Source organism: Halyomorpha halys, unplaced genomic scaffold, assembly GCF_000696795.3.
Source record: "Halyomorpha halys isolate HHAL.00 unplaced genomic scaffold, Hhal_1.1 Scaffold348.1, whole genome shotgun sequence".
NCBI classification, from domain to species: domain Eukaryota; kingdom Metazoa; phylum Arthropoda; class Insecta; order Hemiptera; family Pentatomidae; genus Halyomorpha; species Halyomorpha halys.
The window spans coordinates 612,897-634,589 of record NW_027116547.1 but is presented as its reverse complement, the minus strand read 5'-3'; the positions used below and the strand labels follow the sequence as shown (position 1 = coordinate 634,589).

The window sequence follows — 21,693 nt, the reverse complement described above, 5'->3', positions numbered from 1 at the left end:
CTTGACTTCGATTCATATTTGTTCATAGTTGCAAACATTTGCAAGCGTTTACAGTCATCTTTTGCGTGGAAACTCACCTTAAGAATAAGGGAATATTAATCAAAACACTTTTCATTTGTTAATATCTGTGTCGTAGTATTTCTAAAGTCGCTCTTGTGGTTTGGTTCCATTTCAATCGATGTAACCAAACACCTGAAGTATGTTGGAAAGTATGGTACATTGGCAGTTATGCAACGTTTCTGATACCCGCTGCGCTTTGGAACAGTATCTCAAAGAGGGGCGTATCTGATACAAAATACTGCCCTTACGTGCCTTCATGCACCCGATTTGTAGCTCATATATGACTATAGCTTAAGATGTGTTGAAACTATATGTAACGGAGCCTTTGGTTCGCTATTTCATATAGATGGAAGACGATTAGTTGCAGTGTATTTTGACTCAGCCTGATATTAAATTGCATTTTTATGCAGGATGCGTTCTAATTTTTGACACCTGTTTTTTTTTGTCTATGTTCTGTTTTTTCCTGCTTTATGTAAGTCTCGAAATGGATTGATTCGAATAGGATGTAAGCCATTAGAAAATGGCTAGAAATGGACTTCGTAATTTCTGTTTTTTCAATTATCTGATTGTTAATTCTTTCCCATCAATACCTGTTTACTGCTCTTTAACGAGCGGAAACAGAGCGTAATTAAAGACGTCGAAATTAATTTAATAATCATTTATGCTTAAAGGTGAAATGAACATTTTTAATTGATCAACATTATTGTTATTGATAATTTCGTAACTTGAACATATAGTAGTTTCTGAATTATATATTATTTAATTTTTACTTTGTAATGTTCCTATCAATTCTTAAATTTCAAATCAACTTTTGAATTGATTCAAAGATATTGTAAATATTTCGTTATTGTTTCGGTATATTATGTGAAGATGAAAATTATTTGTAATTTTATCACCTTATATAAAACCTCCATAATGTGATGGTAACCTTTCCCGATATTGGAAAAAAAATTATACGTAATTGAAGACCACAAGGAAAATCCTTAGTAATTTTATTTATTTAATTTTTTATATAGAGTTATAAGGGTTTATGATAGCTTTTAGGATGACAAGCATGGGATGTAAAGTATAAACAGAAAAGAAACGACCTTAAGCGACGCAAAATAATTTTTTTGAAGATTTGCATTGGGAGAGTTAACCGTAGTGGTCTTGTTTTATTGCAAGAATCAGTAGACTACCTCAACAGAAAGGTATCTCGGTTTCCGCTTGCTTGTGGCTGCATCTTAAAATTAAATCTCCGATCAATTTTATCTCATTAGTTTACTTCACTCTTTTTAAAATTGAAAACTACACCAGATTCTCGATTACACAAGTGCGTAGAATACAAAATAAAAAAAAAAAATTCTGTCTGCAGCTTCTGGTCCAAGACTTCTGGACCTGTTTGACACTTAAGTCACAGGCTAAATCACGGCGATCTTCTCATAACTCCGTAATACCATTCACTAATATTTTTGGTCATGGTGTAATTATTTGGAAACACTCCTCTGTTTTATACTGATATAATGAGTAATTGTTTTTATCATTATGTGGTCAAATGCAGATTTTTTTTTCTTTTAAATGATCTGATTAGTTTGCGATTTTCGTTTATAATATGAGTTATGATTCAGTATATTCTATAAACTGTATATCTGTTAAGTGGTGTCATTCTCTATGCAATACTAAAACACATTCATTAAAAATATCACAAGCTTGACAACCGTTTCGTTTCAAACATGGCCAGATCCAGTGAAACTAAGCACAGCCAAGTGTTTGGAACCGTTTTCGTAAAGAAAGTTTTCTTTTTCGATTCCCTGAAAAATTTTATTGAGTGGACCATATTTACAACTAGACTATACATTTGTTCCTTATTAATTAGTCCATCACGACTCTCGTTATGTTGAAGCGTTGAATCTGTGTTTTTTTTTAGCATAACAACTTTCTTTTTATATTTACTTTGCTTATTAATAAGCCATAGCTCATTTTTGGATCCATGTTATGTTTAGATCACTTTAGAATTACCTCTTGATAAGTAATTCGAAAGCTTATATTGTCATTGGTTATTTTTTGTAGATTTAGTATAATTTATACTAATACTAATATACCAACTTATAAGTTAAATATTCTCTTTTGGATCAGGAATAAAAGATTGTATCAATTGTCAACTTCACAGAAGTTGTTCGTACAAATGTTATAGTTTCGTTTAAAATTTTTTAAGATTTCAATGCTTCCTTGTAATTACTCATTTGTTAATTTTCTTTTTTTAAATTCCATTTTATTGTGTATAACGTTTTGACAAATCTAAATTAGACCTTTTCTAACATTGAACTAAAACTTATTTTGTTTAGGTTTATTTCTGCAATTCTATCGATTGTACTTACTATAGTTACAAATTTTGATTAAATTTTTTTTATGAGACATGCATGTGTCGGTAATATATTTCCTTGTCCATTACAAACTGGGATTCTGAAATGTTCAGGATTTTTGTTTTTTTCTTTTAAACCATAAATACTTAATTTTAAAGTAAGAACCCTTTGATAACTAAGATATAACTCTCATGTATATATTTAAAATAACAGTTGGCAATAAAAATGATTAGTTATAAAATCATCTTTTTATCAGCTTAGGAACCTTAAGAACTCTTTCAGCATGTCTCTTAGCCTCTACCTATGTATTCGTGTGAATGTTTCAGATTTTTGTTGGATCTTCGAGTTCTGTCTCGTCCGTGTTTTATATTGGTTTCATAAAAACCTAATAGAGCGTTTGTTGGTTACTTAAGATAATTGAGAAGAATTAATTTTTATACTATGTGAATGATTTTAAAAAATAATTAACGGCTCACATATGTACTGTATTTGAGAATTATATAATTCAACCCACCAAAAATTTAAATTTAAATTGCCACTCGTTATTTTTCTTGACTTATTGGATTTCATTTTGAACCTCACCGTTTTACCAAATCTAGGTCTATCCATAGAATCGGGACACACACTGCCATTCAGCATACACTCAGGAGGCAGCAAAGTGAAACGTCCACAGGCCGATGAGGAATGTGGAGCGGAAGGATACAGTTAGAGAGGCCATGACAATTAGCTGTCCACTTCCAAGTATTGGGCGGACTTTCTTCCATTGAGGCCTATGTCCCCGATGGTGGCAATCCAATGCTTGTTCCGTTTCGGTTTTTACGAGTGCATTACAAGCAAACTAATAGGAGTTACTTTTAAACTTATTATTTTAAAAATAATTACCAAGAGATGTCAGTTCATGATTGTCGAAAAAAGCATGTATATAAACTTATGAAGATAGATAAGCTTGTCACAAGAATACTGATATGAAAATCTCTTAAAGCATTGCATTAATCTATAATGAAAATGATTATTCTTCGCGAGGAGAAAATTTTTATCATGACATTATCTTAATTGATAAGAGATATTATAATCATGCTAGGCAAAAACCGATTTATTTACGAACTATTACTATTACTATAAGTTCAACAAAACCAAGGCAGCGATCACGTTAAATTACTTATCTTAGCATTTAGTAATGAATGCAGTGCACAATATATTTAGCCATTATAGAATCGAACTAAGTTAGTCATTTAAAATATCTAATAAGGATCCATCCAGTTTTGCTGACCTACTCATGATATTATACGAAGTTTGTTCGGTATTTATTTGACATTTTATATTTGTTTTCAGCAATACTTTTTGGAAATTATATGGTTTGATTATATGTATATGTATTTAAACTTCAATTACAAATAAATAATTCTTATCATTATTTTGCAGGTAAGTGTCAGTGGCATTGATCATCAGGAGTTCAGAATATTTTGTGGTATTTATTTTATTCTGTTTCTTTCCCTTACCTTTAACTTGAATTAACTACATTAAATATAAATTAATTTTAAACATTTATATCTGAAGAGTGAATGTGTTATAGTAGTAAAAGTTGGTGAAAAGTGTTCAAAACAATTATCTCTTGCTTGTGGAGTTCCGCAAGGACCGGTTTTGTCACCTTTACTGTTTTCTGTGTACACTTCAAGCAATGTTGGTGCGAAATTCCAAAAAGCTTCCGTAGCTGCTTTTTGCAGATGACATAGCTGTTACAAGTAGCGGTCATGTAGGGCTCTAAACCAAGCCACAGTGCCGTGTCGAAGGGTTATTGACGAGTTAAAAAAAGTTTGACCTGAAAGTTAATGTTGACGGTCGGAGGGCATCATCTCCTACAACATAGGCAAGAAGAAACTTCCAGTTAACTTTCTGCTGAATATATGCTCGAACAAAACAAACAGGCTCTATAAATTATTGGGCTCAAGGATCTTGGCTCTTCGCCTGAAACTTATGGTTTATAAATGTATACTTAGGCATTGCTTTGTGGAGCTCTTATGTTTAAAAATTTGTCCCAGTAGAGATTTAAACGTTTACAATCGTTTCAGTATAGCATGCTTAGAAAAATAGCTTAATGGACTTCTCTACAAAAATATATATATATATGTCCAGCTACCAATAGTAAAAATAAAAGAAATGATTTCCAGACTGCACACAAATTTCATCCATAGTTGACAACTATTGAAAAATGATATTCTTTTAAAAAAATTTTACCAAGTTCGACCTCCTCCCCTCCCCACCCCCCTACGTTGGCAAAATATCATAACACTTAGAATAGTCTAATTATACTTTTATTTTTAAAATATTCAAACAGAGTGTAAAAACCCATCACCTTGTGAGTAATAATTCTGTTATTCATTCTCTATCTAAATTGATTAAAAATTACAGAAATTCCTTTAAATGTGATTGGATTACATTTGAAGGATGTGAAATGAGCACCGTTACAGCATATAAAGGAAGAAAGATAAGGAACAAAAAATAGAAAATAAAATTTCGATGGCATGATTTTTTTTTTCATCTTACAGCATTGTGGAATATCCTATCATCCGAAAATTGTTTATTTTTATGGTTGTATAACTCCGGAAAATAAATAAGTGCTGTTTTTTTTTATATGATTGGTTATTTAAATGTAAGATTAATATCACATCAACTTCTCGGTATCATTATGTTTTCTAAACGCCATTATGTTGCCTTTATTCAATTTTAAGTATTAATATAGTTTAATGCTGGGTAAACCAATACTTTTTGTGGACTTGATTTGACAAGCGGTCTGGCACGGTTCGTGGTTCCGAAGATTGCTGACTGTTCTGGAACTGAAACCGAGGTGATTTATCGCTATTAGGGACTATTTCCGTTCTACTCTCTTTGGTAAACATGATATTTCTAGTCTGATAGCTTTTGGGACTTAGTCTATCTTAAAAATTGTGTTGCATCCACTTATGCTTTGTTCTGGCTTATTTATATTTTCTATGGCCCACTTTGGAATAGTTTTCTTAATAGTCCAATAAAATGGTAGTTTAAAGTGAAAAGTTCTTGTATAATATTTTTTAGTCTTACTTTATGTATTTTAGGGTGCTGAACACGAATCTCAAGTTACTCATTTAATTTATTTTTTTATCGGAAAATATGAGGAATCATAAAAAATCGCAAAGGTTATCTTATATTAAAATGAAGCTATTTTTGATGTGATTGGATATTGGAATATACCTAATATTGTGAAATACTACAAATAAAGCAAGATTTTCTTGGAGTTTTGTAAAAATTATTGTAATATTTCAAAAAAATATTATCTCAGAATTTCTCATCCGACATTTTGTAATACAATACAACAGCATCCTTTGTTTTAAAGCAAGGATCGTGTCTTAGTAGTTTGAAAAATTATGTTTTACAATATATTGAAACGAAACGTGATTATTGAATTAAATTGTTAATTTCTTGCCCACGGATTGAATAAAGAGTTCAGTGATAAAGAATCTGGATAGAGGATTTTCAAATGTAGAACGCTACACTGAAAAGAGGTTAAAATTTTAGTTTCACTTTTCATAGATGCCTTGAAAAATATTTTTGCCCCATCCACTATTCGCTGTAGAAGAGGGCGGGGGGGGAGGAGGGAGTGAAATTCTCAGGGCTTGATATGAGTTGAGTAAAAGAAATTTATACTGTCAAAAATATATACAAGTAAAAAAAAAAAATGCTTTTTATCTGTAATAAATAATCACATCATTTTCTGACAGGGTACTATGAAATATAAATATGTATATTGTTTATAGTTTAAAGAAAAAACTATTAAATCTAGGTTAGAAAGAACATTTAATTTTGACAATAGTATTCAATCTTTTGCTGAACATATATAGTTAAAGCTCTACCAATATTATTTCTGAACAGATTATTTATGTAATTATTATTGGATTATTTGCGTATTATCATTATCAAGTAATTTTATAAAAAACATGGTGATGTATTTTATGTAAGACAATTAATTTTTGTTATTATAATCTAGCCGCGAGTTTCGTTTTCATATTTTAATATGGTGAACAAATATGAAGCCCATGAGATATTGTGTCGTAGAGGGTCTTAAGACATTAAATCAATTCGCATTGTAGACAGGCCTCAGAATATTGATTGAATTTTTAAATAAAATATTTTTTATACAAGATACGTGACACGAACATACCACAATAAATACTTATGGTGATAAACACGATTCATAATTCAACGAACAGTTCCTCATTCACGCGTATTAAGTCAACAAGTAAATGGTCAGTTAGGCGTCTAATAATAAAAGCGTTATGTGTTTTTTGTTTAAAGAACTACAACTTTTTTGTTTCGGCTAGTAGGAGTTTAGCGAGATTTTTATTTCAGCGACGTTCGATCATATTAAATGCAATTTTAGAAAAAGAGAAGGACCAAATTATATTTAAGCATAACAAATCTAATAGATTGTGGGAGAGAGACAGGTAGGTAGAAAAGTTGCTCTTTGTAGTAACCTGCGTTGTTCTGTTTAAAGAATTAGAAGGAACAAATGGATACTTTTTTGTTCATATATTTTCTTTTCATTGCTAATTTTCATAGAAACACGCCCATTGGGAACGAGTTTTTACTCCCACTAAACCGAAATCTGAGATGTATCGAAATCTTCGTATTTTGTTAACACTGATTCGTTAAATAAATACTTAACTGTGCTAAACTATTAACTGTTTACAACCAATTAGATGGCTTTTAATTGACTAAACACTTCACTAAATTAATAACATATCATGTGTAAATGAGTTATTGAGAGTTCCAAGCAATTGCGGTTCAAACGAGTACTTACTAGACTTTCGTATGGTACACAACAGTTTCAAAGTTATATCCTGTCTTAGTTTTGTAATGTTATGTGGTGGACTGTAATCGTACAATTTTAATTTTTATATATTTTTGTCGACTCTGAGTAAAATTCTAAATGTTTATTCATTGTTTAAATTTTGAGTAATTTTTTTTATGTTCATAAACTATTTGTTTCTTATCGTTAGAACCTTTAACATATAGTAAAATTAAACCTGCCACTACCTGAGTTACGAAGGAGCTCCATGGAATGCCAGAGGGGACCGCAGGAGGGCTAATCGCCTACCATTTGGATCTAACGGTAGCCGAGGAATATTTGCGGTAAGGCGAAGAGGCGGGATCCAGGGGTAGTGAAGCGTACGGTTATTATCTCTGTAAGCTGCAGAAAGCGAAACCTTGTGCCAACACAGGCCAGGAAATTGAATCTTGAAACAATTTCAGGCGTGGAACGCGTAGCGTGGTCAGTTCATGGTTATCGAAGTGGAATATTTGTGTATGCATGCACATACCCCATCTGATCACATGTTTAATTTGGATATTTTTATTACCTGATTAGGAGTACCTCTCTTTTGGTAGGATATGTTTTACTGGGAAGAGGTAGCGGAAGGGGAGAGCGATTCATCTAAGTCTAATCTAAATCTACTTCAAAAAACCTAACCAAACCAGGAAAGTGCATGGAACCTTCTCCGAGAATATTGATAAATTCGGGAGAAAATTCATACTTAGAATATAATGCTTCCCTAAAAAACTTCTCGACTTTCAAGAAGGTTTGACTTGGGAAGGCCTAGCTGTAAAACTCAAATTTTTCATTTCATAAATTTTTTCAGTAATCATGAAAAGTTTATAATTTCAAAGAAACGCGGTTTTTAAACTTGCATTTTTAAAAAATAATAGTGTAGTGTGTGGTTGGTTATGTTCAATTTTCAGAAAAAAAAGAGCAAGTTTAATTTTTTTTTAATTCATGTTTTTCATGATTACTATATAAAATTAATGTAATGCAATTCTCCTATTAACACTTCGTATACATTATTGTCGAGTCATTGAGTATGTTTTAAAGTAGATTTGAAATCTATTAACCAACTTGTATTCGTCGATAGATACAAAATAGTTCTTATTTTTCTTAAATGTACTCGTAGTAGTTCGTTTTGTTAATGAACGGATTAGGCCTATGAAAAAAGTCGCTGAAAATGACATTGTGGAGTGTTATATGATGGATTGTTATCCAGTGGTAACCATGTCCACAATAACCTCGGGGTGGGGCTCGGGATTCCGGAAGCTAATGTCTCTTAAGAACTTATAGTTCTAACTGTTCACCTTTTCTAAAGTTTGAAATGTCTCTTAAAAGTATAGCAAGGTGTATTTTTTTTAATATAATGCCTGATATATAGCGGTTATCCTATTGATAACCAACCTAATAAAACCAGAGTGAATATGTCTATTTGTGGGACCGCCACAAAATGAAAGTCAACCAACCCTATGCTGAATCTGTCTTATCTACAGGTTTTCACCCTATTATAACCCTGGTAGGCTGTCAAGTTTTCGTTTTATGGGACTGAATCAGAAATAAAAATCGAACTACAGAAATCGACCCCTCAGGCCAGATTCGAACCACAGCCACTTCAGTCCCGAGCCAGTTAGTTAAGTAAAGTTAGCACTTTAACTCGCTCGGCTACAAACTGGACTAATAATAGGCTTATAAGGCGAGTTGTAATGTAATATATTTTAAACCAAGGAGAACTCAAATATTATTGGTTCTGTTTTGTGAAATATGAGACCTCTGATTATTCTGCATCGTCCTCATAAATTCATAGATATAAATAGCCGATTCTTGTTTGTTCGTTATTTTTTATCTAATATACTATGTAATTAGTATATTAGAATTGTAAATTTTATTATCTTCATCGCCAATCAATTTATAGACATTTAAATGAAGGATTTTTCTATTTGTATTTATGCCCCCCTTACTATTCCTTTGATTACTTAAAAGCAGTGAGTTAATCTAACATATGAGCGTTAATTCTAGAAATTCCAGGTCGTATAAGGGTCTAATAAGGAACCGAAAAATGCGTTTTGTAAGAAAGAAAATTAGCATTTTTGTAACTCTAGCCATGTATAATTAGTGATTTTTTATACGATTTTTAAAACATATAACTGAAGTGTTTTAAATACACACGATTTAATTATTATTTGAGTATTAGTTACATATCTAGCAATTGGAGGTCTAGACTTAGGCAGAAGGCAGGGTTGAGGTCATCTAACCCTATTCCCCAAGGCGAGGCTAGAATCATACTCTATTACAGGTTGGGTATGGCGGTTCTCCAAGGTCCTCTGGTTATCCTGACGTATACATAATGTAGTCTCCCTAGCAATCTTCTCTGATGGGATCTTTTTCTATCCTCATCTTTACTACTATTGTATAAGTTTTTTTTGTTTTTTTTTTCTGTTTTGTGGCAGAAGTTGTTTCTAAATTGGGATCGGCAAGTTCACGTTAGACCTAACTCAACTGGAGGTCATCTTATTATGTTTTGTCTTTTTTATATTAGGGATTGTTTTATAAAAAAAAAGAAACTAAATTTATCTAAACTGATAAAAATATGTTTAAGCAAACCGCATAATTAAAGAGGCTCAAACCGTAAATTCTAACAATAGAAGTTTTAATGGGTGGATTACTATCAGGCCAAACCTTCAGAAACAATGCATGTTCTGCTAGCATTGTTTGTAAGAGGAAACATCATGATGGCTCCTGCACAATTTTTTTTGAAGGTATGCCCATTTTATTCTGGATGTGCGAAATATATTCTCTTATAATATAATAATATTTACATAAATTGAGAACGTCTGACCCCACGTTTAAGTAAGAAATGTGGAAAATCGAATTAGTTTGCTTTTTTAATTTACTTGAAGTATTTTTCCAAAATCTTTTACAAACACAAATTTATGTCTCAAAGAATAAAAAGTTCTTGAGATTAAAAAATATTCGAAATGGAGAATTTAAAAGGTAAAAAAAAAGTCTTCTTTTGTTTCTTGAATAAACTTAACTCTTGTGCCAATGATATGTACTTGTAATTGTTCCAATATTATGAATTAATATAATTTTAGTATTCCTGTTATTTATCTGTTTCTGTTATTAAGAATTAGATTAATTAATTACTAACTGTCTCTAGTTTTGATGTTTTTACATGAATGAAATTGAATGACTTGGGGCTAGAAATATCACAAGCAACAATTCTGAAGAGAATTAGAAATTTGTACGATTCGCACCTTTCTCCTTAAAACTATTTACTGTATTAGTTATATAACGCTCCAATTCCAATCTATTTACCTAATTTGAACGATACACACATTAATTAAGAATAGTATATTTTTTAAAAATTACTCTGCTTATAATCCCTTTTTAGTTACATATAAAGCGTATTTTACTTTTTTTTTTTTTTTTTTTTTTTAAGTAGATAAAATATTTTAATATTTAATATAAATACCGCTTTGCTTGTAGTTTTCATATTCTAATAAATTCTTTTTCTAGAAGTGAAATAAAAAATCTATAAAATAGAAAAAAAGAGGTTAAAATACTATTTTGACTGAAATATACGATGAAGGGATAATCGAGAACATAGTGATTAATGATCTTATAGGTTACCTTGCTTTAACTAAGAAGGCTCCGATTCGATTCTCGACACCGGAATCAAATATTATTTTTAAAAAAATGATAATATAGAAATAGAAAAAGATTAAAGAACTAAAACAATAAGAACAAACGAAAAAAAAAATCATGTATTTTCATATTTACTTACTATGCCTATGTAATATAATATAAAAAATAAGCAATTTTCCAACTACTCTTAGTATTCTGTGTTATTTTGAAGTGGGTAAAATATTAATTAACATCTGGCGATTGAGCATGATCTTGAAAAAAATTCCTCCGTTGTTTTAAAAAACAATACTTCTTTACTGAGTATTGAATCCCTGACTCTTCATGTGTTGCAGTGGTTCACATTATTGTTATCATAGGTTCCCGTGACACTATTGGGATAAATTCGAATATCTTATTAAATTATGTGCGATTAAATTTGTTAGTTAATTGGTATGAGAAGGTTCTTAATAATTTCATTATAATTTTTAGAGGGGGTTGAGTTATGATTGCCAAAAATAGTTCATGATAGTGGTTACTGCATCCCTCAGTCTGAAAACAACGTAGATAAATGGTCATGCAGAGCAACAGGCGAAGATGGTTCTCATTGCTCAACATTGATTAGTATTTATGCTCTTTGATTCATTAATTAAAATTCTTTAAATAATAGTGTGGCTTATAATTTGAAATGTAAGGAATAATAATAACCTTTAATAATGCACTTACTATAACAATAAAATAGCAATAATTTAAATCAAAATATTGACTGAAAAATATATTAAGCAAGAAATCAGCTGGTAGCTGAGATTATCTTCGTTTCTAATTAAAAAGACCATAACCTAGAAAAAGAAAAGGACACAAAAGTTTACTTTTTTTTATTAATAAAGTTTCAAAAATAATTAATTTGTAAGTCAAGGTTAAATAAATAATTTACCAGAATTTTATTTTTAGGCCTACCCGGTTTCTTTTTTTCCAACATCTTCACTTTTCTTCGCCCAGGAATAGAGATGGCAAAGGAAGGTCTCTTTGCCACTAGCTGTCCGTTAATCCCATTTTCGACGTCCCAGGGTGGTATCCAGGTCAAGATTTTTATTTTTTTTTTTCATTTTCCTTTGACGGACCCCTACATCTGAGTGTGAAGTATTTAACGCTTTCCCTTCAATCAAGATAGTTTTTTCTTTCTTCACTCTTCAGATCTGTAACGTTTTTCATTTCCAACTTCGTTTATCACATTAAGTTGAACTCCAGTTTTTTGCCCAGTATCTGCGGGATTGCTCCTTGTCATCGAACATCGGTGACTTCGATGCTTCTTACTTATGAAAGTAAGAAGACTTTATTGTTTGTTCGACCTAGATCTAAGAGTTTCTTTTTTATTCAATAGCTATTGAAGAGATAAATATCGTGCCGTAACCCCGCGGTAGCCTCTTGCTGTATGTGCTGATTAATTTGTGGAGAAAGTGAACCCTATTGCATAATTAAACAGATAAATCTTGATTATAATATTAACTTTCATCGTTGTTGAGAAGGACTAAAACATTTCATCATTAATAATATTTTTATCAGGAAGCCATATCATAATTAATTGCATATAACATAAACGGTTTTCCGTGTTATGTGTGTGTATTTAATATCTAATCTGAAATTGTATTTCAACGACATTCATACACGGATTCAATAATGTAAAGAGCTAAGTCGTTTCTAATGCGTAGGAAACAAATTTCTCCACGTTCCTTTCCAGACGACATAACTTATCTGTTTATTTAAACAGAGTAGTAGAAAGGATTTTAAAGTGTGTGAACATAGCAATAACAAATAATATTAAAAGCGCTCATGCCTGATTTTAATTATGATTCAACGATTAATCTTACATTTAACGATTCATTGAATGTTGAGCTTCACAATGACTGAATGTCTTTTAATGTTGTAAGTATCTCATTTGTGAAATTAGTGAGTTTATAGAGCTACGTACGAAAATTAATAGAAATAGTAATTTGCCTTATTATGAATGTACACTAAATACAGGAAAAAGTGTGTAACATTCATTTTTATTTATTAATATGAAATTAATTTCCAAATAACCTTTTTATTTTCAATATTTTTACATTAGAGTTGGTAATTAAGTAACTATATGGATAAGTACATACATTAAATTTTTACCTCTATTTCTGATACTTTAATAAAGTTGTCCGTTAAAGAGGGGTGTCCGCTAAGTGAAGTTTCACTATTATTACTCACAACTCTATCCTTAAATTGTAATTTAAATCTTATATAATTCGAATAGACCTCAGATGAAGCTTTCAATTTATTATTTTACTTTTTGCTCTTTGTTTCAACTTGTTACTTGTACATAAAAGAAAAATGTATTGCATATCGACATAAAACCAATCAATTTGTTTGTTTGTTTTCTTAGTGCTTTTTTTATTATCACTCTTTTAACGAATGTTAACATATTTTTGTTGTTGGTTGCTCTTTGTTTGAATCTCATAATGGAAATCAACATTCTCGGATTAAGCTGGTCTCGATCTAGGTGTGCGAGATATTTTCGGAGAAAATATCTCATAAAGAAAAAAAATATATTGCATATCTACATAAAACCAATCAATTTGTTTGTTTGTTTTCTTAGTGATTTTTTTATTATGACTCTTTTAGCGAATGTTAACATATTTTTGTTGTTGGTTGCTCTTTGTTTGAATCTCATAATGGAAATCAACATTCTCGGATTAAGCTGGTCTCGATCTAGGTGTGAGGTCGGAGAAAATAGCTCATAAAGAATAAAATATATTGCATATCTACATAAAACCAATCAATTTGTTTGTTTGTTTTCTTAGTGATTTTTTTATTATGATTCTTTTAGCGAATGTTATTGAATGTTAACATATTTTTGTTGTTGGTTCCTCTTTGGTCGAATCTCATAATGGAAATCAACATTCTCGGATTAAGCTGGTCTCGATCTAGGTGTGCGAGATATTTTCGGATGACATAATCGATCGATGACACGAGAGTTGATTCATCTTGCAGTCACCGGTTTCAGTAATATCTCCGGCTCACGCTCGACCTATTGACCCATAGCTGCTCACAGTGGGAACATCCGTGATTGCCTCTGGCGTCCTCACATCCTGATATCCAACCCCTTGATAACGATATTATACAGCATTTGAAGGTCGAGGAATGAGGATTGACCTGTTATTGTGTCTCGGTCCCTTCTTCAAATAATGGAATAGTAATTACCACTACCCTAATGTTTAGGCATTTATGTATATAAAAATAGTTTACAGTGATAAGATATGAAATCTTAGGTGCTCATTTTTGAGGAATCCTCAGAATTAATTTTAATCAATTAAGAGGAAAGAGAAATACATAGTATTAATAAATTTTATTTATTATTTTTTTCCTTCAATATACTTAAATATCAAAAAATAATTTATCGTAACTAACCTATTACAACTAATATAAGTTACATCGTTCTTTAATTTTTTTTTCCAGTCCATTTCAACAACTGAACTATTATAAAAGCTTTATTGAGATATATAGAGAGATGCGTTTAGGTCCTGATACTATTAGTAAATTTATTTCCAATTGATCGAAGCCCACAAAATTTAATTTGAAAGGTCCTAAGCATAAATCTGCGGAAATATTGTTACAGAATGTATTTCTTAGTATAAATAATTTAATTAAGAAACGCCTTCGTTACGTCATTGTCTAGTCGTGAATGGAACAACAAATTTCACCTAACCTGAATCAGTTATTTGAAAACACATCATAGCCATATTTTTACATAGTTGGGGTTTTCATCCAAATTGGCTGGTCAGGGCAAGCCTTATCCACTCCGCATAAATTTCACTAATAATAAAACCCTAAAAGGATTGTAATTTTGATATTAAAATTTCTTAATATTCATTCTTCATAATATCAAAATTATGAATATAAATTGTAGTAATGTCTTAGAACAGTTTGTTCAGTTTATATTTGGGAGATAAACGGTTTTCAAATGACTTATTCAGTTGTTCTAAATCGTGTTGAAAATTGCTTAAATGTTCAGCTATCTACTAAAAAAGTAATTTTAATTTTCATTGCATTAAGCAGTTCATTCATCAATCAGGTTATTGAGGTTTGCGAAAATTTTCATGTAAGCGAGCAGTAGAAATGAACCACAAAAATTACTTTAAACATTTCAAAATAATTTGATTTCAGCCTTGAACTTTTCTTTTTCAGTTCTGCTCTTTATCCCTACTGTAAGATTGATTCAATTTACGTCGATTTCACCCCTATTGCTTAATTGTGTAGGTCCTATACGAGGTTAACGAAATGGAAGTATTTACTATCAATATCATCGACCTGGTGTTGGATTCCCTTAGAGTTCCACTTTGCTCCCATACGTGGGAAAGAGCTAAGTTCATCATGTTAGCGGTACTAATTTATTTTTAATATTATACATTTCATTTTATTATTTATATTTATCTGTATGTACATATTTATAATATCATTTTATTTATTTTTTTTAATCTAACGGTTCCTATAGTACAATATTTAGTACTAGTATAGTGGCAGATTCTAGCATTGTCTACAACTGGATATTAAATATTTATTCCGAAATTATTAGGCATATATAAATGAACAAATTTGAAGTATTTGTCAGCATGTTAGTAATAAATCGCTAAACTAATGAATTAAAAAAATTAGTTTAAAAAAATGTAATCCTTCGTTTGGAAGTAACGGTGTTATGATCAGCCAATCAAGTACTACCATGCAACAGTGAACTGTGATTTCAAAATTAGATTTTTTAGTTTAATTTATGAGAATAGAATTTTAAACTACTAGAAAAAATGTTTTATAAAGAGATAAAAAAATAGTTTTCATCTACGCCATTGTTTACATAAATATGAGGCTGTGAGGGCAAAACTGGCCTAATCCACAAAATCTTGTCTCTCTAAAATTGAATTTTGTTTTGTTCATACATTCAAACCTATTGATGTTTGATGCATTTGTAAACATTGTTCCATGTTTCTCTAATTCTGATTTTAGTCTATCAGCCTCATATACTCATACCTGTAAGTATTCACTGCATCATATTGTTATATATCTTAAGTTCAGGCAAACAATTAACCCAATTTCAGTTTTCATGGCTGAAGGGTGATTCGAAAATGAAGTTATTTCCATTAGTTCAAGTTTAATTTATGAAAATAGAATTTCAAAACGCTAGGAAACACAAAACAAACCGTGTTTGCATTTTAACCTACGACTGCACTAAATTACATGTAGCGTTACTAACACTCCGCACTGTATTGCTGTATAGTTTTATAAATTTTAAGTTTAGTAAAACAGTTAACATAATTTGATTTTTTATTGGTAAAGTTAATTTGGTTGTTAATCTGAAATTTGATTGTCTTCATAATTTATTTTTTGATTATAGAATCTCAAGTTATGGAAGTGTTTTAATCCTTAACGTCTTATAATTGCATGCTAACTTTATGTTCACTCTGGTTTATATAGGTTTTTAGGATATCGCATTATGTTGGAAAAACTAAGCCAAAATCGACGTAAAATCTGCTCAATGTGAAAACTACATACTAAAATCCATAAAAACTGTTCTTTACTATTTTTCTTCGACATCCTATTTTAAAAGCGTAATGCACGTTCAACGGTTCGGCCCCGTAAAATCGCTCCGAGAAGTGTAACGTAACTAAAAACTGATAGTTCACGGTTACTGCGGCTTTTTCTCGACTTATGGTGGTCCTCTTTTGTATCCGCTTATTTTATCATAATATTCAATTGAGAATCCTCTTATCCATTCAGGAATGTTTTAAATACATCTAAGAAACATTTTTTTTTTACGTATCCTTCCTTCACAAGAGTAAGAATCAATCCATATCTTTCTAGTTATGTTGAGGATTGTTGGTAATAGACAGCTTTGAGTATGGTCCACAAGAACTTGACAAAGACAAAGGACATGGAGCAGCGCACAGCCACTAACGGGCTGGTTCGTGCTGAGTCAGACCGGACACTGACCCTCCCCTGCTGCCGCTAGACCCTTTCCGCTGGCTATAGCAATGAGAGCTAGTCGTCAACTTAGTCTTAACTTAAAGTTTCTAAAAATATTTTAGATGTATGTATGTACATGCTAAACAATTCTGTCCTATTTTGATCCAATGCGTCTTAAAGGTGCAAATCGCCAAAAAAAAAATCGTTGTGTTTTTACAGCTTTTAGTGAATTGGGTGTAGACAGTGCAAAAATCAAAAACACAAATAACGTTTTTATGTTTTAATTTCTCGTAAGAATCCATCATCATGATTTGAGTTGCCTCAACCGTCCGAAAAGACTAAAATGGCTCGATGAATGTATGCCGCAATTATGATGGAAAATTAAATTTAATCAAAACAATTTCTTTCTTTAAGATTTTTCGAGTTTCTGCATTGTTTATTGGAAAATCGTAAAAATTTTTTGCAGTTTTGACAAAAAAAAAATATAAAAAATGTTTTATCCTTTTTTTTCCTAAAAAAAAAAAAAAAAAAACCCTGTGAATTCATTTTAAAATATGGCGTAATATCAAAATCTATAAACAAAAAATATATCCATCCCCAGTGGAAATTCCAAAGTCAGGTCAGCCGGAGATACATTAGAGATTAGAAAAATAACAATGATAGTCCGTACACCACTATTATGATCCATTTAAAATCAAATAGAAATTTTAAAAATTTTTGATATTATTAATGTGAACATGTACATTGCACTTGTTAAATCAATTAATACAAAATAATTTTGTATTTGTTTTTGTTTTGTATGTTATTCTCCTTAGTCTTTATTAATTATCATAAATATTCTCGATTTAAGACTTGGAGTACTGAGTTTCGCATTTTTTTATTTTTATACCTAAAAATAATTTTGAATCGAGGTTTGTTTGATTTTTGCGCTGATTGTTTTATAATAAATTTGTTATTAGTGATTCGTTACTTTTAATTTAAATATGACTGACAGTTTCAGATTGATCAAAAATTAACTTAATTAATTAGATATTGTTGACTGTAAATCAAATCTAGAGGAAGATGGATGTAGTTAACTAAAACAAAGTACATTAGGGCGATTTTATATACTTTGATAAGGAAAATTGAACGTTCGTGATATTTATTTCTGTATTCTATTCAGTAATGCAGAAGCCTCTAATTTCCTTTATTTAACGTATATTCTTGGAATTTAGTTTCTTTAAATTTCCATTGTAAATTTTTTCAGTTTATCTTTTCTTATACCTCTTTTATCTTATTTGTCAGTAGGATAAATATCACCTCATGACATTTAAAAATAACATTGATTTTAAAAATGATTATCCTTGTCTGACATGACTTTCCTTTTATTCTGCTTTTGAAGATATTTTGTTTTCTTCTCTTAATTTTTATCAGTAATAATTTGAAAAAATAGGTGCCAATTGGATATAGAAAGACGGCCTTATATACTTTAAGGGATTGGTGCTAAGATATCACTGCGTAAGAACCAATGAGTTGTGGCTGAATTGTAACCGCCATTTTGAGGTTACAGTTAGTTTGGTATTCGCAGCCACTTCCCTATTGCCTTTCATTTCTTCGTTTTGTTCATTTCTCCTTTTCCTCATCTACTTCCTCTGTTCTTTTCGAGTATATGTGGTGTAACTATTGCGTCATGTAAATCACCTTCTGTATAGCACAATGGGTGAGGTTGGTCCAAGTTTTACTGCAACTAATGGTTCAACTAAATAAGTGTACTAAATATGATATTGGCAACGTAGTCTCCTCACACAAAACATCTATTTTTCAATTGAAGTTATGCAACCAATAGAACCAAAAAGATTTTCTAGGAAAATTATACTTAGGTTTAATAGAAACAATAAAAGGTTTTAGAAATTTACTTATACTTATGATTTCAAAATTTACAAAAGATGACAACCAAGACCCGTATTTGAAATATGTGGCCATATATGCAGTAAAAAATATAAAATACACGGCTAAAAAATATAAAATTAGACTATACTAAAATATACTTATATAAAGAATGAAATTTTGATCAAAGGCTTAAAAAAGTCACGCAAATAAAATATTCAATTGCATGAAAATTCCAGCCTTGATGATAAAGAAACTTGCCAATACTTATTCATGCTATTATATTCATGCAACTTTCTAGAAAAAAAAATCTTTTGAATAATTTTTTCCACTTCATTAACATTCAAAAACTAAACCATCCTTTCCCAGAGGACCATCCTCCGAAAATTTGGAGTGCACTTTATCCAAGATGTTTTTCATGCATGGCCCATAGGCATGGCTGAATTGGGCACACATAAAAATTAATATTTAATTCCGTAAATTTTTTTTAATGTATTTTAGAGGCAGGACACCTAATTCTGTCAAAAATGGAATTTTGAATCTTCTGCAGTTGATAATTTGATCGGTTATGAGCAGGCTCTCATGGATTATTGAGTTAAAATCAATCAACTAGCCTTTTAAAACCAACATCGCCGTGGACTGTGAGTTTAGACTGATTTTCATAAATTTTAAAATATTGGAATCGAAAAAAAAAATTTAGCTTATTTTACAGCTAAATTTTGTTTCTAAGACTAATTAGTGAAAGGAAGAGATAAAAAATAAAACTTATTTATGACGGATGATTTCACGCCAAGCGATTGAACATTAAACAAAAAAAACACAAGATCCGTTTTCATATTTTTTGACAGAAATTTGGAGATAGGAAAATAATGAGTTAAGGCCAGTGTTGCTAGGAGTTGCCAAAATACCCCTTTTAATGGCGAGATATTCAAATTCATTTTGTGCAGGGGATTAGGCTAAAATCTTGGCAGTTATAAGCTTTACTTAAAATTATCTCAAAATAAAATAGACTACATCAAAAAAAATCTTTTGAATAATTTTTTCCACTTCATTAACATTCAAAAACTGTGGAGGAGGTCTTCCGGGTTAGTTATCCTAATCTGTGTCACCAGCCAAAAAATTTTCAAACCACCGGCGAATGGTCCGTTCGTTACAACATCCTTCTCCCAACATTACCATGTTTTTTGCTGCTTGACTATCGGAGTGTCCAAGATGAAAACAAAAAAAAAAATTCAAAATCGCATGTTTTCTTTGTCATATTTGATGGTATACTAAAGAGAGTTTATTGAATTGGAATGATAGTAAATATTATCAAAAGGAGGATTAATAATATCTCATTATAATCTGTAATCATAAACGACAAGGTCCACTTATCCCACTTTGAATTTCTGAAATAATAAAAATGAACAGCTCATATAAGATGACCAAGAGTTCCACATTTAAAGATTAATTTCAATTTTATTTTGACATCCCACTAGATTTTTCAAACAATTCAAAATGTAGGATTATAATCAATTTATCAAAAAAAGAACCTCACATTCCTTCCTAGAACGATTTTTATTTGATTTGACTTATTATATTTCTAAATTATTATTTCTTATAAAGATTATTTTGTAATAACTCCTGATTGTTTGAACATTATTGAGATTTATTTGATAACTAATGAGATTAAAATCATTAAAATGGTACATGGAAAAATTAAGAACTAATACAATTTGCAATACAATTTACATGCAACTAAATTACAAGAATTAAAGAACTTTTACATATTGCAAAACCATAGCAACGACAAATGCATAAAAAACGCACTAAGAAACTTTAAAATTTAATAAATAATGTGATAAATGCATTATCGTTTTAGTCCCAGTAATTGAAGTAATTTAGTGGCTAATTTGTATTTAAAACTTTTATTTGGTTGGAATTTAAGCAATTAATTTAATGATATCATCATATTCTCTAGAATTAAAATGTTTGTTTATTAATTTTATGGAATGATATGCAAATCACATTTTTATTCCGATTTAATTTAGAGACTAAAAGCTTTAAATGTCACCCGAAGTGGGTTCCTGCGGTCTGGGTCCTTAGTGTTGGGCTACCATGGCGCAAGGTAACTCTTATGAAACTTGAGTGTGGTTAAGATATTCATGTCTGCGGCTAAAAGGTCAATCAATTAATTATCTAGACCTATTCTAATAATTATCTGGTATAGTGAGAGACAACAATTACTCGTATATTTTTATCTCTACTATTTATTATCCTCCGTTTTATTTACTCATTTTTTATTTATTCATATTTAAATTTAATATCAGACTTTGATCTACTAGCAGCCAGCTATTTGAGATTTATTTCAAATAAAAGGAGAAAGTTTAATTGTTAACGAATCACGGATTGGGCGAACGTCAGTTAATCCTTAAGAACAACGATACTAGCCGCTGTTGACTAACATTGTCTACCCGTAAGTACCTTATATATCCTTTTCTACGTCAAAATAGTACATTGCAAAATTTATGATGATGTCATTACGAGTGATTGTAAAATCTCTTGATAGGAACTGGTCTCGGTGTCAAAATCAGCGTGGAGCGCCGAAAACCAAGAAAAGATGACCCGTGACCCCTACCAGGAGAATGATTCTCACCGGATATATGTTGGAGAAGAAATAACCCCTACTAACCGGTGCTCGCCCGTCAGAAGAGGGCTGCAGGTAAACGGAAGTACGTTTGTTTTTCGGCCGGCAGAGTACGATCCAGGAAGGAAGACGGCCATCTGGGCCCTGTTCATAATGGAAGCTAATAGTATTAGTTCATAGTAAAAGTGTAGAATTTAGTGTGGTAATAATACTTTTTTTTTTTTTTTTTTTAATAATTTATTTATTGATATTTACAACTGTATACACATATATACAACAAGTAAATTTGCTGTAGGTGACATAGTGACATGATAAAAACATGTGGAGAATCTACCCATTGATAGAAC

At 30.7% G+C, this 21,693-nt stretch overlaps 1 protein-coding gene across 4 annotated transcripts in view; it reads left to right on the top strand.

The window, feature by feature from the left end:
- Window positions 1-21,693, top strand: part of Myo10A (Myosin 10A) — a 215,253-nt gene that overhangs the window by 53,357 nt on the left and 140,203 nt on the right. Inside the window, exon 2 of one of the 4 annotated variants that reach the window (XM_067053304.1) lies at window positions 3,825-3,870. The exons of the other annotated variants lie outside the window; for them this stretch is intronic. The gene's annotated coding sequence lies outside the window, so the exon portion shown is untranslated. The remainder of the gene's footprint in view (window positions 1-3,824; window positions 3,871-21,693) is intronic. 4 annotated transcript variants of the gene reach the window in all.